The sequence below is a fragment of the Oncorhynchus gorbuscha genome, linkage group LG20, assembly GCF_021184085.1.
Source record: "Oncorhynchus gorbuscha isolate QuinsamMale2020 ecotype Even-year linkage group LG20, OgorEven_v1.0, whole genome shotgun sequence".
NCBI lineage: Eukaryota > Metazoa > Chordata > Actinopteri > Salmoniformes > Salmonidae > Oncorhynchus > Oncorhynchus gorbuscha.
The window spans coordinates 5,157,532-5,173,023 of record NC_060192.1 but is presented as its reverse complement, the minus strand read 5'-3'; the positions used below and the strand labels follow the sequence as shown (position 1 = coordinate 5,173,023).

General features: G+C 44.9%; 1 pseudogene; it reads left to right on the top strand.

The window, feature by feature from the left end:
- The window catches only part of LOC124006616, a 52,074-nt pseudogene extending 38,554 nt beyond the window's left edge, over positions 1-13,520 (top strand).
- Positions 13,521-15,492: the final 1,972 nt, after the last annotated feature.

Sequence of the window (15,492 nt, the reverse complement as noted above, 5' to 3'; positions counted from 1 at the left end):
ACTGCATCTAAATCTTAAGGGGGGGGGTGGACCATCATGTTACACTACTACTGGGGTTTCCATCATGTTACACTACCACTGTCCTACTGGAACCATCATGTTACACTACTACTGGACCATCATGTTACACTACTACTGGACCATCATGTTACACTACTACTGCTACTACTGGACCATCATGTTACACTACTACTGCTACTACTGGACCATCATGTTACACTACTACTGCTACTACTGGACCATCATGTTACACTACTACTGGACCATCATGTTACACTACTACTGGACCATCATGTTACACTACTACTGGACCATCATGTTACACTACTACTGGACCATCATGTTACACTACTACTGGACCATCATGTTACACTACTACTGGACCATCATGTTACACTACTACTGCTACTACTGGACCATCATGTTATACTACTACTGGACCATCATGTTACACTACTACTGCTACTACTGGACCATCATGTTACACTACTACTGGACCATCATGTTACACTACTACTGGACCATCATGTTACACTACTACTGCTACTACTGGACCATCATGTTACACTACTACTACTGGACCATCATGTTACACTACTACTACTGGACCATCATGTTACACTACTACTGCTACTACTGGACCATCATGTTACACTACTACTGCTACTACTGGACCATCATGTTACACTACTACTGCTACTACTGGACCATCATGTTACACTACTACTGCTACTACTGGACCATCATGTTACACTACTACTGGACCATCATGTTACACTACTACTGGACCATCATGTTACACTACTACTGGACCATCATGTTACACTACTACTGGACCATCATGTTACACTACTACTGGACCATCATGTTACACTACTACTGCTACTACTGGACCACCATGTTACACTACTACTGGACCATCATGTTACACTACTACTGCTACTACTGGACCACCATGTTACACTACTACTGGACCATCATGTTACACTACTACTGCTACTACTGGACCATCATGTTACACTACTACTACTGGACCATCATGTTACACTACCACTGCTACTACTGAACCATCATGTTACACTACTACTGGACCATCATGTTACACTCCTACTACTACTACTGGACCATCATGTTACACTACTACTGGACCATCATGTTACACTACTACTGCTACTACTGGACCATCATGTTACACTACTACTGGACCATCATGTTACACTACTACTGCTACTACTGGACCATCATGTTACACTACTACTGGACCATCATGTTACACTACTACTGGACCATCATGTTACACTACTACTGGACCATCATGTTACACTACCACTGCTACTACTGGACCATCATGTTACACTACTACTGGACCATCATGTTACACTACTACTGGACCATCATGTTACACTACTACTGGACCATCATGTTACACTACTACTGGACCATCATGTTACACTACTACTGGACCATCATGTTACACTACTACTGGACCATCATGTTACACTACTACTGCTACTACTGCATTTAAGTCATTTAGCAGACGCTCTTATCCAGAGCGACTTACAAATTGGTGCATTCACCTTATGACATCCAGTGGAACAGTCACTTTACAATAGTGCATCTAAATCTTAAGGGGGGTGAGAGGGGAGATGGATTACTTATCCTATCCTAGGTATTCCTTAAAGAGGTGGGGTTTCAGGTGTCTCCGGAAGGTGGTGATTGACTCCGCTGTCCTGGCGTCGTGTTACACTCCGCTGTCCTGTACTGGACCATCATGTTACACTACTACTGGACCATCATGTTACACTACTACTGCTACTACTGGACCATCATGTTACACTACTACTGCTACTACTGGACCATCATGTTACACTACTACTGCTACTACTGGACCATCATGTTACACTACTACTGGACCATCATGTTACACTACTACTGGACCATCATGTTACACTACTACTGGACCATCATGTTACACTACTACTGCTACTACTGGACCATCATGTTACACTACTACTGGACCATCATGTTACACTACTACTGCTACTACTGGACCATCATGTTACACTACTACTGGACCATCATGTTACACTACTACTGGACCATCATGTTACACTACTACTACTGGACCATCATGTTACACTACTACTGCTACTACTGGACCATCATGTTACACTACTACTACTGGACCATCATGTTACACTACTACTGCTACTACTGGACCATCATGTTACACTACTACTGCTACTACTGGACCATCATGTTACACTACTACTGCTACTACTGGACCATCATGTTACACTACTACTGCTACTACTGGACCATCATGTTACACTACTACTGGACCATCATGTTACACTACTACTGGACCATCATGTTACACTACTACTGGACCATCATGTTACACTACTACTGCTACTACTGGACCATCATGTTACACTACTACTGGACCATCATGTTACACTACTACTGGACCATCATGTTACACTACTACTGGACCATCATGTTACACTACTACTGCTACTACTGGACCACCATGTTACACTACTACTGGACCATCATGTTACTACTACCTACTACTGGACCACCATGTTACACTACTACTGGACCATCATGTTACACTACTACTGGACTACTGGACCATCATGTTACACTACTACTACTGGACCATCATGTTACACTACTACTGGACCATCATGTTACACTACTACTGGACCACCATGTTACACTACTACTGGACCACCATGTTACACTACTACTGGACCATCATGTTACACTACTACTGGACCATCATGTTACACTACTACTGCTACTACTGGACCATCATGTTACACTACTACTGGACCATCATGTTACACTACTACTGCTACTACTGGACCATCATGTTACACTACTACTGGACCATCATGTTACACTACTACTGGACCATCATGTTACACTACTACTGGACCACCATCATGTTACACTACTACTGGACCACCATGTTACACTACTACTGGACCATCATGTTACACTACTACTGGACCATCATGTTACACTACTACTGGACCATCATGTTACACTACTACTGCTACTACTGGACCATCATGTTACACTACTACTGGACCATCATGTTACACTACTACTGCTACTACTGGACCATCATGTTACACTACTACTGGACCATCATGTTACACTACTACTGGACCATCATGTTACACTACTACTGGACCATCATGTTACACTACTACTGGACCACCATGTTACACTACTACTGGACCATCATGTTACACTACTACTGGACCATCATGTTACACTACTACTACTGGACCATCATGTTACACTACTACTGGACCATCATGTTACACTACTACTGGACCATCATGTTACACTACTACTGGACCATCATGTTACACTACTACTGGACCATCATGTTACACTACTACTGGACCATCATGTTACACTACTACTGGACCATCATGTTACACTACTACTGGACCATCATGTTACACTACTACTGCTACTACTGGACCATCATGTTACACTACTACTGGACCATCATGTTACACTACTACTGGACCATCATGTTACACTACTACTGGACCATCATGTTACACTACTACTGGACCATCATGTTACACTACTACTGGACCATCATGTTACACTACTACTGGACCATCATGTTACACTACTACTGCTACTACTGGACCATCATGCCAGTGGACAGTAGTGAAGGAAGTTCAGGTTCATGTGTTTTATGGAGTGTACACATATGGAATGCATCGCGTGGCTTTAGGAATGTTTCATTCCTAAGCTGTCTGTCTAGCACATCACTATCTCCTTTGTGCCTGGGACTCTCTGCATCCTTGAGTGTGAAGACACTGCACACACACATTGTAGCAATGTTGTGTGTGTGTGTGTTTTGTCCCAGTGCAGCTGTGTGTTCCTGTGTGTATGTTAGACTGTTTGAGGACTTGGTATTCTTTCCTTCTGGGATTGAGGGTGGGGAAAGGCTGGACAGCTTCCAGTTTTTATTCACATGTAATGCCTTGGGGAAAATAGTGCTCTGTACTTACTGTTCAATACTCCATACAGTCTGATAATATCAGTCCCACGTCATCATCATGTGTTGGTCTGAAACCACTCTTGTTTTAAGAGATGGAGGCGATTGAGAGATCGAACTCAAGGTTCGATTACAAATTGACATGTTCAAACTCCAGGTTAGGATCTAGTTTGCCAATCCAACTCACGGTTAGCTTTCAGTTGGCCATCTACCAGTGGCTGACTAAGCTTTTAATTGGCTCTGAGAATTTAGCACCATCTGTGGGATTTCTTTTTGAAATGATGCCCATGGTATATTAAAATACAGTTTTTCCATATGAAAACTATGAAACCTTCCGTGTAAGGGCCCAGTGACATAACATTATGTACGTACTTGCAGTGAATAGTCTCCATCCTAGAGCCATCCTTGTATGACTGTTTTATTATAACACAGTGTTAAGTTTATCAAGAAACGCTAGTCCGTAAGCATCTCCTCTCCCCTGCACCTCCTCTGAAGTCATTACTGTGAATGTATTTTAACTTTCAGTCAACTTACTTATTCAAATATAATTGTTAAATATATGAAGTAACTACCCGCTGTCTCAGTTAATATTTTCAGTCATTACATTTGAAATAAACCAAGTAACTAACCCCCAAGTGTCTGTCTGTTCTCCCCAGGCCGAGTTTCAGGCGTACCATCTGGTTTGGTCCAGTGGGGAGGGAGTCTAACCTGGTGATGGAGAAGGTTGAGGTCGTGGACCTTACACCCTTCGGCAAGTTCATGGTTAAAGGGAAGGACTCCCAAAAACAACTGGACAGACTGTTCGCTAACAGACTGTTCGCTACTGCCCAAGGTAAGGAAAGCACGATGCCCAAGGTAAGCAAAGCACTATGCCCAAGGTAAGCAAAGCACTATGCCCAAGGTAAGCAAAGCACTATGCCCAAGGTAAGCAAAGCACTATGCCCAAGGTAAGCAAAGCACTATGCCCCAGGTAAGGAAAGCACTATGCCCAAGGTAAGGATAACACTATGCCCAAGGTAAGGAAAGCACTATGCCCAAGGTAAGGATAACACTATGCCCAAGGTAAGGAAAACACTATGCCCAAGGTAAGGATAACACTATACCCAAGGTAAGGAAAGCACTATGCCCAAGGTAAGGATAACACTATGCCCAAGGTAAGGAAAGCACTATGCCCAAGGTAAGGAAAGCACTATGCCCAAGGTAAGGATAACACTATGCCCAAGGTAAGGATAACACTATGCCCAAGGTAAGGATAACACTATGCCCAAGGTAAGGAAAGCACTATGCCCATAAGCCCCCAAGGTAAGGATAACACTATGCCCAAGGTAAGGATAACACTATGCCCAAGGTAAGGATAACACTATGCCCAAGGTAAGGATAACACTATGCCCAAGGTAAGGATAACACTATGCCCAAGGTAAGGAAAGCACTATGCCCAAGGTAAGGATAACACTATGCCCAAGGTAAGGATAACACTATGCCCAAGGTAAGGATAACACTATGCCCAAGGTAAGGAAAGCACTATGCCCAAGGTAAGGATAACACTATGCCCAAGGTAAGGATAACACTATGCCCAAGGTAAGGATAACACTATGCCCAAGGTAAGGAAAGCACTATGCCCAAGGTAAGGATAACACTATGCCCAAGGTAAGGATAACACTATGCCCAAGGTAAGGATAACACTATGCCCAAGGTAAGGAAAACACTATGCCCAAGGTAAGGAAAACACTATGCCCAAGGTAAGGATAACACTATGCCCAAGGTAAGGATAACACTATGCCCAAGGTAAGGATAACACTATGCCCAAGGAAGGAAAGCACTATGCCCAAGGTAAGGATATGCCCAATGTAAGGAAAGCTATGCCCAAGGTAAGGATAACACTATGCCCAAGGTAAGGATAACACTATGCCCAAGGTAAGGAAACACTATGCCCAAGGTAAGGAAAACACTATGCCCAAGGTAAGGAAACACTATGCCCAAGGTAAGGATAACACTATGCCCAAGGTAAGGATAACACTATGCCCAAGGTAAGGAAGGTAAGCACTATGCCCAAGGTAAGGAAAGCACTATGCCCAAGGTAAGGAAACACTATGCCCAAGGTAAGGATAACACTATGCCCAAGGTAAGGATAACACTATGCCCAAGGTAAGGATAACACTATGCCCAAAGTAAGGATAACACTATGCCCAAGGTAAGGATAACACTATGATAACACTATGCCCAAGGTAAGGATAACACTATGCCCAAGGTAAGGATAACACTATGCCCAAGGTAAGGAAAGCACTATGCCCAAGGTAAGGATAACACTATGCCCAAGGTAAGGAAAGCACTATGCCCAAGGTAAGGATAACACTATGCCCAAGGTAAGGATAACACTATGCCCAAGGTAAGGATAACACTATGCCCAAGGTAAGGATAACACTATGCCCAAGGTAAGGAAACACTATGCCCAAGGTAAGGATAACACTATGCCCAAGGTAAGGATAACACTATGCCCAAGGTAAGGATAACACTATGCACTATGCCCAAGGTAAGGAAAGCACTATGCCCAAGGTAAGGAAACACTATGCCCAAGGTAAGGAAACACTATGCCCAAGGTAAGGAAAGCACTATGCCCAAGGTAAGGAAAGCACTATGCCCAAGGTAAGGAAAGCACTATGCCCAAGGTAAGGAAAGAACTATGCCCAAGGTAAGGATAACACTATGCCCAAGGTAAGGAAAGCACTATGCCCAAGGTAAGGAAAGCACTATGCCCAAGGTAAGGAAAGCACTATGCCCAAGGTAAGGAAAGCACTATGCCCAAGGTAAGGAAAGCACTATGCCCAAGGTAAGGAAAGCACTATGCCCAAGGTAAGGAAAGCACTATGCCCAAGGTAAGGATAACACTATGCCCAAGGTAAGGATAACACTATGCCCAAGGTAAGGATAACACTATGCCCAAGGTAAGGATAACACTATGCCCAAGGTAAGGATAACACTATGCCCAAGGTAAGGATAACACTATGCCCAAGGTAAGGATAACACTATGCCCAAGGTAAGGATAACACTATGCCCAAGGTAAGGATAACACTATGCCCAAGGTAAGGATAACACTATGCCCAAGGTAAGGAAAGCACTATGCCCAAGGTAAGGAAAGCACTATGCCCAAGGTAAGGATAACACTATGCCCAAGGTAAGGATAACACTATGCCCAAGGTAAGGATAACACTATGCCCAAGGTAAGGATAACACTATGCCCAAGGTAAGGAAGGAAAGCACTATGCCCAAGGTAAGGAAAGCACTATGCCCAAGGTAAGGAAACACTATGCCCAAGGTAAGGATAACACTATGCCCAAGGTAAGGATAACACTATGCCCAAGGTAAGGAAAGAACTATGCCCAAGGTAAGGATAACACTATGCCCAAGGTAAGGAAAGCACTATGCCCAAGGTAAGGAAAGCACTATGCCCAAGGTAAGGAAAGCACTATGCCCAAGGTAAGGAAAGCACTATGCCCAAGGTAAGGAAAGCACTATGCCCAAGGTAAGGAAAGCACTATGCCCAAGGTAAGGATAACACTATGCCCAAGGTAAGGATAACACTATGCCCAAGGTAAGGATAACACTATGCCCAAGGTAAGTAAAGCACTATGCCCAAGGTAAGGAAAGCACTATGCCCAAGGTAAGGAAAGCACTATGCCCAAGGTAAGGATAACACTATGCCCAAGGTAAGGATAACACTATGCCCAAGGTAAGGATAACACTATGCCCAAGGTAAGGATAACACTATGCCCAAGGTAAGGATAACACTATGCCCAAGGTAAGGATAACACTATGCCCAAGGTAAGGATAACACTATGCCCAAGGTAAGGATAACACTATGCCCAAGGTAAGGATAACACTATGCCCAAGGTAAGGATAACACTATGCCCAAGGTAAGGATAACACTATGCCCAAGGTAAGGATAACACTATGCCCAAGGTAAGGATAACACTATGCCCAAGGTAAACACTATGGAAAGGTACTATGCCCAAGGTAAGGAAACACTATGCCCAAGGTAAGGAAAGCACTATGCCCAAGGTAAGGAAAGCACTATGCCCAAGGTAAGGATAGCACTATGCCCAAGGTAAGGATAACACTATGCCCAAGGTAAGGAAACACTATGCCCAAGGTAAGGATAACACTATGCCCAAGGTAAGGATAACACTATGCCCAAGGTAAGGATAAGCACTATGCCCAAGGTAAGGATAACACTATGCCCAAGGTAAGGAAAGCACTATGCCCAAGGTAAGGATAACACTATGCCCAAGGTAAGGAAAGCACTATGCCCAAGGTAAGGAAAGCACTATGCCCAAGGTAAGGAAAGCACTATGCCCAAGGTAAGGAAAGCACTATGCCCAAGGTAAGGAAAGCACTATGCCCAAGGTAAGCAAAGCACTATGCCCAAGGTAAGCAAAGCACTATGCCCAAGGTAAGCAAAGCACTATGCCCAAGGTAAGGAAAGCACTATGCCCAAGGTAAGGATAACACTATGCCCAAGGTAAGGAAAGCACTATGCCCAAGGTAAGGATAACACTATGCCCAAGGTAAGGAAAACACTATGCCCAAGGTAAGGATAACACTATACCCAAGGTAAGGAAAGCACTATGCCCAAGGTAAGGATAACACTATGCCCAAGGTAAGGATAACACTATGCCCAAGGTAAGGATAACACTATGCCCAAGGTAAGGATAACACTATGCCCAAGGTAAGGAAAGCACTATGCCCAAGGTAAGGAAACACTATGCCCAAGGTAAGGAAAGCACTATGCCCAAGGTAAGGATAGCACTATGCCCAAGGTAAGGAAAGCACTATGCCCAAGGTAAGGAAAGCACTATGCCCAAGGTAAGGAAAGCACTATGCCCAAGGTAAGGAAAGCACTATGCCCAAGGTAAGGAAAGCACTATGCCCAAGGTAAGGAAAGCACTATGCCCAAGGTAAGGAAAGAACTATGCCCAAGGTAAGGATAACACTATGCCCAAGGTAAGGAAAGCACTATGCCCAAGGTAAGGAAAGCACTATGCCCAAGGTAAGGAAAGCACTATGCCCAAGGTAAGGAAAGCACTATGCCCAAGGTAAGCAAAGCACTATGCCCAAGGTAAGGAAAGCACTATGCCCAAGGTAAGGAAAGCACTATGCCCAAGGTAAGGAAAGCACTATGCCCAAGGTAAGGAAACACTATGCCCAAGGTAAGGATAACACTATGCCCAAGGTAAGGATAACACTATACCCAAGGTAAGGAAAGCACTATGCCCAAGGTAAGGATAACACTATGCCCAAGGTAAGGATAACACTATGCCCAAGGTAAAGATAACACTATGCCCAAGGTAAAGATAACACTATGCCCAAGGTAAGGAAAGCACTATGCCCAAGGTAAGGATAACACTATGCCCAAGGTAAGGATAACACTATGCCCAAGGTAAGGATAACACTATGCCCAAGGTAAGGATAACACTATGCCCAAGGTAAGGATAACACTATGCCCAAGGTAAGGATAACACTATGCCCAAGGTAAGGATAACACTACGCCCAAGGTAAGGATAACACTATGCCCAAGGTAAGGATAACACTATGCCCAAGGTAAGGATAACACTATGCATGCCCAAGGTAAGGATAACACTATGCATGCCCAAGGTAAGGAAAGCACTATGCCCAAGGTAAGGATAACACTATGCCCAAGGTAAGGAAAGCACTATGCCCAAGGTAAGGATAACACTATGCCCAAGGTAAGGAAAGCACTATGCCCAAGGTAAGGATAACACTATGCCCAAGGTAAGGATAACACTATGCCCAAGGTAAGGAAAACACTATGCCCAAGGTAAGGAAAACACTATGCCCAAGGTAAGGAAAACACTATGCCCAAGGTAAGGATAACACTATGCCCAAGGTAAGGATAACACTATGCCCAAGGTAAGGATAACACTATGCCCAAGGTAAGGATAACACTATGCCCAAGGTAAGGATAACACTATGCCCAAGGTAAGGATAACACTATGCCCAAGGTAAGGATAACACTATGCCCATGCCTATGCCCAAGGTAAGGATAACACTATGCCCAAGGTAAGGATAACACTATGCCCAAGGTAAGGATAACACTATGCCCAAGGTAAGGAAAGCACTATGCCCAAGGTAAGGATAACACTATGCCCAAGGTAAGGATAACACATGCCCAAGGTATGCCCAAGGTAAGGATAACACTATGCCCAAGGTAAGGATAACACTATGCCCAAGGTAAGGAAAACACTATGCCCAAGGTAAGGAAAACACTATGCCCAAGGTAAGGAAAACACTATGCCCAAGGTAAGGAAAACACTATGCCCAAGGTAAGGATAACACTATGCCCAAGGTAAGGATAACACTATGCCCAAGGTAAGGAAAGCACTATGCCCAAGGTAAGGAAAGCACTATGCCCAAGGTAAGGAAAGCACTATGCCCAAGGTAAGGATAACACTATGCCCAAGGTAAGGATAAAACTATGCCCAAGGTAAGGATAACACTATGCCCAAGGTAAGGATAACACTATGCCCAAGGTAAGGAAAGCACTATGCCCAAGGTAAGGATAGCACTATGCCCAAGGTAAGGATAACACTATGCCCAAGGTAAGGAAAGCACTATGCCCAAGGTAAGGATAACACTATGCCCAAGGTAAGGAAAGCACTATGCCCAAGGTAAGGATAACACTATGCCCAAGGTAAGGAAAGCACTATGCCCAAGGTAAGGATAGCACTATGCCCAAGGTAAGGATAGCACTATGCCCAAGGTAAGGATAACACCATGCCCAAGGTAAGGATAACACTATGCCCAAGGTAAGGATAACACTATGCCCAATGTAAGGATAACACCATGCCCAAGGTAAGGATAACACTATGCCCAAGGTAAGGATAACACTATGCCCAAGGTAAGGATAACACCATGCCCAAGGTAAGGATAACACTATGCCCAAGGTAAGGATAACACTATGCCCAAGGTAAGGATAACACTATGCCCAAGGTAAGGATAACACTATGCCCAAGGTAAGGATAACACTATGTCCAAGGTAAGGATAACACTATGCCCAAGGTAAGGATAACACTATGCCCAAGGTAAGGATAGCACTATGCCCAAGGTAAGGATAACACTATGCCCAAGGTAAGGATAACACTATGCCCAAGGTAAGGATAACACTATGCCCAAGGTAAGGATAACACTATGCCCAAGGTAAGGATAACACTATATACAACTCACTGTATTAGTACTCAATGTTCTCTTATATCACATCTTCCTGTATCTCACCAACACTATGCCCAAGGTGAGAGAAACTGCATGTGCCACTGCTTCACACCAGGCTAAACTAATTCACTCTCATAGACAACTCACTGCACCACTGTATGACTCCCAGTCTCTGTGAAACTCACTACTGCCAACAGGTGGCAGTGTTGAGTTTGAACATAATGGCCTGTTTGAGGTTGTTGGGCTTAGGAAGTATATTTATGTTCCTCTCTCTCCCCTGTCAAGTGGGCCTAATTAACATCAACCACATGTCGACCCCCACTCAGAGTCTACACTGAGGTCACCATTACCCCGCTCGCACCTGGAGAGTTCCTCCTCATCACAGGACCGGATCAGAACTGCACGACCTCAGGTAACACACAGAGACAGACGGACAGACTCTAAGCAGCTCAGGCCAGGTGTAGAGTCAAACCGTCCCATATAATATGATTCAATATCCCATTATATAACATTATTCTAACCCACATAGAAAACACTCTGTACTCCAACTCCTCACAGCAGCTGTTAATGTAACGCCCCCTCTCTCTGCTCCAATAGGGAACAGCACATTAAAAACGAATTCATCTTCTATTCATTCAGCTCGCTCACACACCCTGAGACAGCTTAGTATTGTATTTCGCCCCCTAGTGGTATCAGGAGAACACTGACAGTCAGGAAATCTGCACTGCAGCCTTACGACTTCTCCACCAAGGGCCCTGTGGGTCAATGGTTTTGCCCCAGCCCTGCTGTAGAACACCTGATTCAACTGATCAAGTCCTTAATGGAGACTTTGATTGGTGGATTAATTGAGTCGACATTGTGCAGGCGTTTCTATTCCTTGAAATTGTAAGTTTAACCATATAACCCTATGGATCCCTCTCTAACCCCAGTTGGATAGGAGACAGAAGGAGGGATAACGTAGACATCTCTAACGTGACAGAGAGGACATTGGGGTGTTGGCTGTGGCTGGACCAAAGACTAGAGACGTCCTCCTGAGTGACTTTCTGTGGAACATGAGCGGCTCCCGTGTGGTGCAGTGGTCTAAGGCACTGCAACTCAGTGCAAGAGGCGTTACTACAGTCCCTGGTTCAAATCTAGGCTGTATCACATCCAGCCGTGATTGGGAGTCCTATAGGGAGGTGCACAATTGGCCCAGAGGCGTCCTGTTTTGGCCGGGGTAGGCCGTCATTGTAAATACGAATTTGTTCTGAACTGACTTGCTTGGTTAAGTAAAAAGGTTCAATTAAATGTTGCCATTTTCTTTCTTTTTTTGATAAGCGATGCAGGCCTCAAGTTACTCCACTGCAAACCCCTTCAACTGGCTGGCATCAACCTCAGAGCTACCAGGATCTCCTACACAGGTGTGTGTGTGTGTGTTAGCTTACAACTGTTTACGAGTACATGTGTAGCATGCACAGCGTAACTGACTGCGTGTGTTTCAGGCGAGTTGGGCTGGGAGCTGCATCTACCTCCGAAGGACATGGCAGCGGTGTACCATGCTATCATGGAAGCAGGACAGGATGAGGGAATCGACAACTTTGGTACCTACGCCATGTCATCACTACGACTGGAGAAGGGCTTTAGGGGCTGGGGTGCAGAGGTACACACACACACACACACACATCACTCTCCCTGTCTCCAGCCTACAGAATTCATCGGTAAGACAGCACTGCAGGAGATCAAAGCTAAAGGTCTGAAGAGGAAGCTGTCGACGGGACCATCTGGCTCAACGGCAAGGTGAGCTGTGTGTGTGCGCTGTGTGTGTGAGCTGTGTGTGTGAGCTGTGTGTGTGCGCCCGGTGGTAAAGAGGCAACACAGAGGCTTTCACTTACACCAACAGTGTTACCAACAATGCAGATTATGGAATGCATTATAGATGTTCCACAATGTGTTTTTTTTAATGCGTAATATGTATTGTCAATAATTGTATCATTGTGGAGTGACACTTTAATAATTGTTTCTAAACTCTACACCACCCAGCATTTTCCTACAGTACCTGCAACCATCCTATAGAAAAGCATATAGCTTATTGCCCTGTTCTCTCTCCTAGGTGGTTGGCAACACTACATCAGGGACCTACAGCTACACCACCCAGAGGAGTCTGGCATTTGCCTATCTGCCAGTGGAGCTGTGTCCTGTGGGGCAGAGGGTGGAGGTGAAGATGTTGGGGAGGACATACCCTGCCATGGTAGTCTAGGAGCCACTGGTCCTCACTTAACCACCAAGAACCGGCTGCAGAAGAAGGTTAAGATTAAGGCCTACACACGGGGGGGCCCAGCTTAGAATCAGAGTACCAGACCTGGATCCAAATAGGATCTGTTTTCTTTCAAGTATTTACAGAAAAGGTGTGCTTTATTTAGCTACCTTCTGGTGCTAATTGCGACCCAGGTCCGTTTAGAACTTGACTCCACACAAAGAAACGCATACAAGCTCTTTCCTCACCCTCCCTTTGGCAAATCATACCATAAATCTACCCTCCTGATCCCTGCATACAAGCAAAAACTCAAACAGGAAGTACCAGTGATGCGCTCAATACGGAAGTGGTCCGACTAAGCGGATGCTACGCTACAGGACTGTTTTGCACAGTGGAATGTGTTCCGGGATTCATCCGATGACATTGAGGAATTTACCACATCAGTCACCGGCTTCATTAATAAGTACATTGACAATGTTGTTCCTACAGTGACAGCACGTACATACCACAAGTCATGGATTACAGGCTCCCTGGCATCCAGGACCTTTATACCAGGCGGTGTCAGAGAAAGGCCCCGAAAATGGTCAAACACTCCAGCCACCCAAGCCATAGACTATTCTCTCTGCTACCTTACGGCTAGCGATACCAGTGCACCAAGTCTGGAAATCAACAGGACCCTGAACAGCTTTTACCTGCAAGCCATAAGACTGATAAACAACTGCTTTAGAGCTAATCAAATGGCTATCCGGACCTGCATTGACCTGTTTTTGCACTAGCTCTTGCACTGACTCTATGCACACACATTGGACTACCCACACACTCATTCATACTGTACTTACACTGAGATCCCAACACACAGACACACACACACACACAACGCATACACATGCATACTGACGCCACAAATACACACACACAGCTGCTACAGTCTATTATCTATCAGTGCCTTAAGAAAGTATCCACATCCCTTGACATTTTCCACATTTTTTTGCATTACAGCCTGAATCTAAAATGGATTAAATTGACATTTTTGGTCATGAACATACACATAATACCTCATAATATCAAAGGGGAAATATGTTTCTCAAGTTTTTAATTAAAAACTTAAATATCACATTTACATAAATATTCATACCCTTTTCTCAGTACTTTGTTGAAGCACCTTTGGCAGCGATTACAGCCTAGAGTCTTCTTGGGTGTGACGCTACAAGCTTGGCACAAGTGTATTTGGGGACTTTCTCCCAATATTCTCTGCAGATCCTGTCAAGCTCTGTCAGGTTGGATGGGGAGCATCGCTGTATGGCTATTTTCAGGTCTCTCCAGAGGTGTTAGATTGGGTTTAAGTCCAGGCTCTGGCTGGGCCACTCAAGGACATTCAGAGACTTGTCCCAAAGCCAGTCCTGTGTTGTCTTGGCTGTGTGCTTAGGGTCGTTGTCCCGTTGGAAGGTGAACCTTCACCCCAGTCTGAGGTCCTAAATACGCTGGAGCAGGTTTTCATCAAGGATCTCTCTGTACTTTGCTCTGTTCATCTTTCCCTCCATCTTGACTAGTCTCCCAGTCCCTACCACTGAAAAACATCCCCACCGTGATGCTGCCACCACCATGCTTTACCGTAGGGATGGTGCCAGGTTTCCTCCAGACGTGATGCTTGGCATTCAGGAGAGTCCCTTAGGTACCTTTTGGCAAACTCCAAGCGGGCTGTTGTGCCTTTTACTGAGGCGTGGCTTCCATCTGGCCACTCTACCATAAAGGCCTAATTGGTGGATTGCGGCAGAGATGGTTGTCCTTCTGGAAGGTTCTCCCATCTCCACAGAGGAACTCTGGAGCTCTGTCAGAGTGACCATCGGCTTCTTGGTCACCTCCCTGACCAAGGCCCTTCTCCCCCGATTGATCAGTTTGGCTGGCAGCCAGCTCTAGGAAGAGTCTTGTTGGTTCCCAGCTTCTTCAACTTGGAGGCCATTGTGTTTTTGGGGACCATCAATGCTGCAGAATTTAT